Below are 9,123 nucleotides of genomic sequence, written 5' to 3'. Positions count from 1 at the left end.
GTCTTTCTGCAGCTGGGTGTGTCCCTACCTTAAGGGCCTGCCTCAGCAGGGAAGTGTAAGGGAGCCCCAACTGGTGGAACCGGTGGGCTCAGTGGTATCCCACTAGATCAGATGGCAGTCTAGAGTCGGGGGGTGGGGGGGGGATTACCCGTCACATTTTTTTTTCATTTGTAAGAAAAACTTGAAAAAAACCAAACCAGTTTGTTTGAAAAAAGAATAAAAAATTTTCAAACCAAACCAAAAACCATTATTCACTCAGCTTTAGTTAACACTGAACCTCATTTTTCTCTCTAAACAGAGCAATCCCAATTCGTTTAGTATTAGCTACCTAGGAATGAACTTGAATTCCATCACTTCTCCATCATGCTCATTAGCCTAGAATGACTCACCTTAATCTTACTTAATTCTCCAGAAGAAAGGCTATCCAGCCTTGAGACTTGCTGGTTTTCAATCATCTCTCAAGCTTATTAGTGATCCAAGATAGTATCTTAAAGTGACGGTTGAACATTTTTAAACCTCTTCTTTTATACTAAGTGGTGGCAAAATTTAAAAACCTATTTTAGTGATTTTATTGTCCATTTCCTTTAATGCTATTTAGACTTCACCCTTTAATGATATTTTTATTCAGGTCTGAAAATGACTGTGCATTTGTATGAGTGGCCTCTTCTTTCATTAGGGTATGTCTACACTACAAAATTAGGTCAAATTTATAGAAGTCGGTTTTGTAGAAAGCGTTTTTATAGAGTCGAGTGTGTGTCCCCACACAAATGCTCTAAGTGCGTGTAGTCGGCGGACTGTGTCCACAGTATCAAGGCAACAGTCGACTTCCGGAGCTTTGCACTGTGGGTAGCTATCCCACAGTTCCCGCAGTCTCCACCACCCATTTGAATTCTGGGTAGAAATCCCAGCGCCTGATGGGGCTAAAACATTGTCGCGGGTGGTTCTGGGTACATATCATCAGGCCCCCCTTCCCTCCCTCCCTCCATAAAAGCAAGGGCAGACAATCGTTTTGTGCCTTTTTTCTTGAGTTACCTGTGCAGACGCCATACCACAGCAAGCATGGAGCCCGCTCAGCTAACCATCACCGTACATCTCCTGGGTGCTGGCGGACATAGTACCGCATTGCTACACAGCAGCAGTTTATTGCCTTTTGGCAGCAGACAGTGCAGTATGACTGGTAGCCATCGTTGACGTATTCCTGGGTGCTCTTTTAACCAGGCACCTGGGCAAACATGGGAGTGACTCAGCCAGGTCATTTCCCTTGTTTTGTCTCATGGTGATTGAGTCCTACCGGCAGTGCACTGTCTTTTAATTTGCAGCCAGCAGAAGACGATGGCCAGTAGTCATACTGCACCGTCTTCTGCCGAGCACCCAGGAGGTGACGATGGCTAGCAGTCATACTGCACACTCTGCTGCCAGCATGATGTATAAAGATAGATGAAGCGGTTCAAAACAAGAAATAGACCAGATTTGTTTTGTATTCATTTTCTCTTCTCTCCCTCCCTCTGTGAAATCAACGGCCTGCTAAACCCAGTTTTGAGCTCTATCCTTGAGGTTTTGAGTTCTATCCTTGAGGCGGCCATTCAGTTTCTCGCAAAGCCACCCCCTTTGTTGATTTGAATTCCCTGTAAGCCAATCCTGTAACCCATGTCGTCATTAGCCCCTCCCTCCATCAGGGCGACAGCAGACAATCATTCAGTGCCTTTTTTCTGTGCAGACGCCATACCACAGCAAGCATGGAGCCCGCTCAGATCGCTGTGGCAATTAGGAGCACATTAAACACCACACGCATTATCCAGCAGTATATGTAGCTCCAGAACCTGGCAAAGCGAAACTGGGAGAGTAGGCGACATCAGCGCAGTGATGAGAGTGATGAGGACATGGACACAGACTTCTCTCAAAGCACAGGCCCTGCCAATGTGGGCATCATGGTGCTAATGGGGCAGGTTCATGCGGTGGAACGCCGATTCTGGGCTTGGGAAACAAGCACAGACTGGTGGGACCGCATAGTGTTGCAGGTCTGGGACGATTCCCAGTGGCTGCAAAACTTTTGCATGCATAAGGGCACTTTCATGGAACTTTGAGACTTGCTTTCCCCTGCCCTGAGGCGCAAGAATACCAAGATGAGAGCAGCCCTCACAGTTGAGAAGCGAGTGGCAATAGCCCTGTGAAAGCTTGCAATGCCAGACAGCTACCGGTCAGTCAGGAATCAGTTTGGAGTGGGCAAATCTACCGTGGGGGCTGCTGTGATGCAAGTAGCCAACGCAATCAAAGATCTGCTGATATCAAGGGTAGTGACCCTGGGAAATGTGCAGGTCATAGTGGATGGCTTTGCTGCAATGGGATTCCCTAAATGTGGAGGGGCCCCAGACGGAACCCATATCCCTATCTTGGCACCGGAGCACCAAGCCAGTGAGTACATAAACCGCAAGGGGTACTTTTCAATAGTGCTACAAGCACTGGTGGATCACAAGGGATGTTTCACCAACATCAATGTGGGATGGCTGGGAAAGGTACCTGATGCTCGCATCTTCAGGAACTCTGGTCTGTTTCAAAAGCTGCAGGAAGGGACTTTCTTCCCAGACCAGAAAATAACCGTTGGGGATGTTGAAATGCCTATAGTTATCCTTGGGGACCCAGCCTACTCCTTAATGCCATGGCTCATGAAGCCATACATAGGCAGCCTGGAGAGTAGTCAGGAGCTGTTCAACTACAGGCTGAGCAAGTGCAGAATGGTGGTAGAATGTGCATTTGGATGTTTAAAAGCGCACTGGCACAGTTTACTGACTCAGTTAGACCTCAGCGAAACCAATATTCCCACTGTTATTACTGCTTGCTGTGCACTCCACAGTATCTGTGAGAGTAAGGGGGAGACGTTTATGGCGGGGTGGGAGGTTGAGGCAAATCGCCTGGCTGCTGGTTACGCACAGCCAGACACCAGGGCGGTTAGAAGAGCACAGGAGGGTGCGGTGTAAATCAAGAGAAGCTTTGAAAACCAGTTTCATGACTGGCCAGGCTACGGTGTGAAAGTTCTGTTTGTTTCTCCGTGATGAAATCCCACACCCCTTGGTTCACTCTACTTCCCTGTAAGCTAACCACCCTCCCCACCTCCCTTCGATCACCACTTGCAAAGGCAATAAAGTCATTGTTGCTTCACATTCATGCATTCTTTATTAATTCATCACACAAATAGGGAGATAATTACCAAGGTAGTCCAGGAGGGGTGGTGGAGGAGGGAAGGACAAGGCCACACAGCACTTTAAAAGTTTAAAGCTTATTGAATGCCAGCCTTCTGTTACTTGGGCAATCCTCTGAGGTGGAGTGGCTGGGTGGCCAGAGGCCCCCCCACCGCCTTCTCAGGCGTCTGGGTGAGGAGGCTATGAAACTTGGGGAGGAGGGCGGTTGGTTACACAGGGGCTGTAGCGGCGGTCTGTGCTCCTGCTGCCTTTCCTGCAGCTCAACCATATGCTGGAGCATATTAGTTTGATTCTCCAGCAGCCTCAGCATTGAATCCTGCCTCCTCTCATCATGCTGCTGCCACCTTTCAGCTTCAGCCCTCTCTTCAGCCCACCACCTCTCCTCCCGGTCATTTTGTGCTTTCCTGCACTCTGACATTGTCTGCCTCCATGCATTCGTCTGTGCTCTGTCATTGTGGGAGGACAGCATGAGCTCAGAGAACATTTCATCGCGAGTGCATTTTTTTCGCCTTCTAATCTTCGCTAGCCTCTGGAAGGAGAAGATCCTGTGATCCTTCAAACACATGCAGCTGGTGGAGAAAAAAAAAGGGACAGTGGTATTTGAAAAGACACATTTTATAGAACAATGGGTACACTCTTTCACGGTAAACCTTGCTGTTAACATTACATACATAGCACATGTGCTTTCGTTACAAGGTCGCATTTTGCCTCCCCTCACCGCGTGGCTAACAGCGGGGAACATTTCTGTTCAGCCATAGGCAAACAGCCCAGCAGGAACGGGCACCTCTGAATGTCCCCGTAAGAAAAGCACCCTATTTCAACCAGGTGACCACGAATGATACCACTCTCCTGAGAATAACACAGAGAGATAAAGAATGGATGTTGTTTGAACGCCAGCAAACATACACTGCAATGCTTTGTTCTACAATGATTCCCAACTACATGCTACTGGCCTGGAGTGGTAAAGTGTCCTACCAGGGTGGATGGAATAAGGCTGCCCTCCCCAGAAACCTTTTGCAAAGACTTTGGGAGTATATCCAGGAGAGCCACGAATGCCAGGGCAAATTAATCATTAAACATGCTGGCTTTTAAACCTTGTATTGTATTTTAAACGGTACACTCACCAGAGGTCCCTTCTCTGCCTGGTGGGTCCAGGAGGCAGCCTTGGGTGGGTTCGGGGGGTACTGGCTCCAGGTCCAGGGTGAGAAACTGTTCCTGGCTGTTGGGAAAACCGGTTTCTCCACTTGTTTGCTGTGAGCTATCTACAACCTCCTCATCATAGTCTTTCTCTTCCCCAAAACCTGCTTCTGTGTTGCCTCCATCTCTGCTGAAGGAGTCAAACAACACGGCTGGGGTAGTAGTGGCTGAACCCCCTAAAATGGCATGCAGCTTGTCATAGAAGCGGCATGTTTGGGGCTCTGACCCGGAGCGGCCGTTCGCCTTTCTGGTTTTCTGGTAGGCTTGCCTCACCTCCTTAAGTTTCACGTGGCACTGCTTCGGGTCCCTGTTATGGCCTCTGTCCTTCATGCTCTGGGAGATTTTCACAAATGTTTTGGCATTTTTAAAACTGGAACGTAGTTCTGATAGCACGGATTCCTCTCCCCATACAGCGATCAGATCCCGTACCTCCCGTTCGGTCCATGCTGGAGCTCTTTTGCGATTCTGGGACTCCATCAGGGTCACCTCTGCTGATGAGCTCTGCATGATCACCTGCAGCTTGCCACATTGGCCAAACAGAAAATTGAAATTCAAAAGTTCGCGGGTCTTTTCCCATCTACCTGGTCAGTGCATCTGAGTTCAGAGTGCTGTCCAGAGCGGTCACAATGGAGCACTCTGGGATAGCTCCTGGAGGCTAATACCATCTAATTGCATCCACGGTACCCCAAATTCGACCCAGCAAAACCGATTTCAGCACTAATCCCCTTGTCGGGGGTGGAGTAAGGCAATTGATTTTAAGAGCTCTTTAAGTCGAAAAAAAGGGCTTCGTCATGTGGACAGGTGCAGGGTTACATCAATTTAACGCTGCTAAATTCGACCTCAACGCCTAGTGTAGACCAGGGCTTAGAGTTGTTCTGTAGGTTCTAGTATCTTAGGTTTTGTTCCTTTTTAAAATTTGCCTTCCTATCTTCATCTTTCCCAACCATCCATTTAAATTAAATCCCTGGTTATTTTCTGTGCTAACATTGTACAAGAGTCCGGGAACTCATTTCCTTACTCCTGCATTACAAATATTTACAGAAAAACAGCTTCTTTATTTTTTAATCCAATTCCCCATAAGCCATATTATAACTCCAGATCTGTCAGTGTCTGAAGATGCTTCTATTTTTATCATCCAGCTCCCATTGGTATGGAAGGTCAGGACTCATAGCCATTTCCACACTCAAGACTGGGAATCTTGCCTTTGTCACACACACTAGTTGGACCAGTTCTGTAATCTCTCTGTGGAATTTCTGTTGACTTTAATAGGAATTACACATACACATGTGCTCCTACATTCAAGATAGGTAGCTATTCCCTGCAGAAACAGCCATGCTAACAAAGACCATTCTGAGATCCAAGCCTCTCCAAAGCTCAGGGGAATTTAAATTAGCAGTTTTGTTTTGTTTTGTTTTATATGGACAGCTCAGTAACAAGAATGGTGCTCAGATGCCATGGGGATGGGTACCAGTGTAAGAACTGAGGTAGAGATATATAGATAGAGGAGTGCAAATGCTGCTACTTCTGTAAGAAGCTGTGTCAAGGTTCCTTCCCCACTCTGAACTCTAGGGTACAGATGTGGGGACCTGCATGAAAGACCCCCTAAACTTATTTCTACCATCTTAGGTTAAAACTTCCCCAAGGCATAAAGTCTTTGCCCTTGGATTAGGTAAAACGCTACCACCACCAAGTGTTTTAGACAAAGAACAGGGAAAGGACCACTTGGAGTTCCTATTTCCCCCAAAATATCCCCGCAAGCTCTTACACCTCCTTTCCTGGGGAGGCTTGAGAATAAACAAGATGAGCACAAACCCCTTGGATTTTTAAGACCCAAAAAACCCAATCAGAGTCTTAAAAATCAGAACTTTATTAGAAGAACAAAAAAAGATAACAGAACAACTCAGTAAGATCAGAATGGAAGATAATCTTACAGGCAGTCAGATTCAAAACATAGAGAATCCCTCTAGGCAAAACCTCAAGTTACAAAAAGACACAAAAACAGGAATACACATTTCCTCCAGCACAGCGAATTTACAAGCAAAAAAAACCAAAGAAAACCTAATGCATTTTCTAGCTAGATTACTTACTAACTCTACAGGAATTGGAGAGCTTGCATCTTTGGAAAGCTTACATCTTTGTTCCCGGAAAAGCTATCACACAGACAAAAACCTTTCCCCCCCATTCCAGATTTGGAAGTTTCTTGTCCCCTCATTAGTCATTTTGGGTCAGGTGCCAGCGAGGTTACCGTAGCATTTTATCCCTTTACAGGTGAAAGGATTTTGCCTCTGGCCAGGAGGGATTTTATAGCACTGTATATAGAAAGGTGCTTACCCTTCCCTTTATATTTATGATAAGCTGCTCCTTGGAAAGCCAGATCATGTACTTTTAAAAAAAGAATTACACTTACTGATGTCTACATCCCTAAGCAGGTTACCTGAACAGCTGATGAGAGAACAATGAAGCATTTACAGGCCCTTGAAGTTTCTAAAGAGACCCGCTGCATTGCAGTTACAGAGTAAGCAGCTGGAAAATTCATTACTACCACTGGGGCTTTATTATATGCTTTAATGTTACATAAGAGCATGGCCTGCAGGCACTTAAGACAAGGCTGTGCTAAGCCATGGTAGCAGGCAAGCCACTTTCTTTAATTTTTTTAAATTGCCATATTAGCTGACTTGCAGTTCTTCTGAAGGCGGGTCTCCATTCTCCTAGTGCACTCAGGATTTAGTATGGAGTAATTGTGTAACAGCAAACAAAACAAAAGTGGTCAAATTCATTCCCAGTGTAAATCTTGGTGAGTTTTGTGGATTCTGGTGGAGTTACACCAGGGAAGAATCTGACATAATGGGCTAAATTCTGAGTTATACTCCAGTTCTAGGGCTCCACACTTCACAGGCAATGTACTTCAGTCTTGATCTTTAATACTCCTGTTTATGTTAGCTTTAAGCTTATTCTGAGAGAAGACAAAGCAATTTAGCTTGGAGTTTTAGAATCAACCAATCATCTACAACTTCTTTTATGCCTCAGATTTCCCAAGGGACTATGATGAACTTTTCCATTCACACGCAGTGAGAGTGGCCTTTACATTATACAGCCTGAAGAAAGTCGCATGCCTGTGGTCCAGTGATAGATGGAGGGCTGTACTGGGTGGACAGTAATCCAGAGAAACAGCCACAACACTGAGCTCACATGGTCAGAATCCTGGACAACCTACAAATATGGCTTTGGTGACCTAGAGGGAGATCACTGGCTTGGCAATAAGTTTATCAACCTCATCACTAAGCAAAAATGGTACAAAGTCCAGATAAATTTACTTGATGCCCAGGGCAGGCAGAAACATGTAGAATACGACAGCTTCGTCATGAGAGATGAGGAAGATTTTTACCACCTGAAGTTAGGGATGTACGAGGGTAATGCAGGAGATTCTCTTAGCTCATCCAGAACCAGGAACATGCATGAGAACATGAGATTTTCAGCTAAGAATACTGATAATGACAGTCAAGTTTGGAAAATTGTGCAGAAGTTAGTGGAAGAGGATGGTGGTATGACTCCTGTTATGATGTCCAGCTGAACCACAGGGGTGGCCTTCACTGGTAGACCTCTTGCAACAGCAGAAAATCAAGCATCCTACTGAAGCCCATTCATATGTACTGTAGCAGGGTTTAGAACATACTCCCATCCTGGTACACTGTATTCTGATGAGCTGATGCAATGTTTAACAGAAAAATAAAAATGCAGACTCGTGTTACCTTATGTTCTGCGAGCTATAGGTTTTTCTGCTTTCCTTACGGAAAGGGTGTCTGATTTTGAGTCTCTTACTAATAAAAATGTCTTTATAGCATGTTAAACCTCTCTGATCACATTCAACTGTCATCAGTAAGGAGCAAGCAACAGTGCAAATGGTACCAAACCCAATAAAATTATTTTTCATCTAGCACACATGCTGTGCAGTGTCTTTTACCAAATCAAATATTTCTGTTAAGTCACTTGATATTAAGGGAAAATTCCAGCAATTTGTCATCAAAATTCCGGCCCCAAAATAAACACACACATAAAATCTTCCTGCTATATAAGTTCCTGATGAAGTATGAATATTCCTTTGGCTTGGACCACAGCCTGCGGTGGCTACGGTTACAGACAATTTAGGAAAGCATGAACTCCATTGCTTGTTGTAGTTATTTGCACTAGTGCAGAGTGGGTGTAAAATGTTACCACGTCAGAATGGTGGCATTTAACACTGACTTTGTGCTGGGAAAAATGACTACATGTGGTCCAGAGTAATGGAGAATCAGGTCCACTCTTTCTCTTAGATTAAAAAGGTTCTCTGAGAGCTGCTGTTTTTAGGTAAGTTTGACTCTGTTTTGAAAGAGTAGCCTGCCTGTCAACAAATGCACTTAACTTTGCTTTTACTCTCCCTTGAATGATATTTGTTTTTTTTTAATAATTATAAAATCAAGCCCTTATATACAGTGCTTTTCATCAGCAGATCTCAAAGCACTTTATGAAGGTCAATATCATCTTCACTCTAGAGAGGGTGAAACTGAGGCGCACACAGAGGTGAAACGACTTGCCCAAGGTCACTCAGCAGGCCAGTGGCAGAGACAGGAATAGAACCCAGGGCTCCAGATTCCCAATCCAGTGCTCTATCCACTAGGGCACACTTTATAGACAGAAGCTTTCAAGAATACAATCTGTTTTCTAAATACTCTGTATTCCTCAAAACATGTCC

General features: G+C 45.1%; 1 pseudogene; it reads left to right on the top strand.

Annotated features, from left to right (window-relative positions):
* Positions 1-6,850: 6,850 nt before the first annotated feature.
* LOC119863477 lies at positions 6,851-8,199 on the top strand (annotated as a pseudogene).
* The last annotated feature ends 924 nt before the right edge of the window (positions 8,200-9,123 follow it).

The sequence above is a fragment of the Dermochelys coriacea genome, chromosome 11 (assembly GCF_009764565.3).
Source record: "Dermochelys coriacea isolate rDerCor1 chromosome 11, rDerCor1.pri.v4, whole genome shotgun sequence".
NCBI classification, from domain to species: Eukaryota; Metazoa; Chordata; order Testudines; family Dermochelyidae; genus Dermochelys; species Dermochelys coriacea.
Note: the sequence above shows the minus strand (reverse complement) of the source record. Positions and strands in the feature narration are given on the sequence as shown.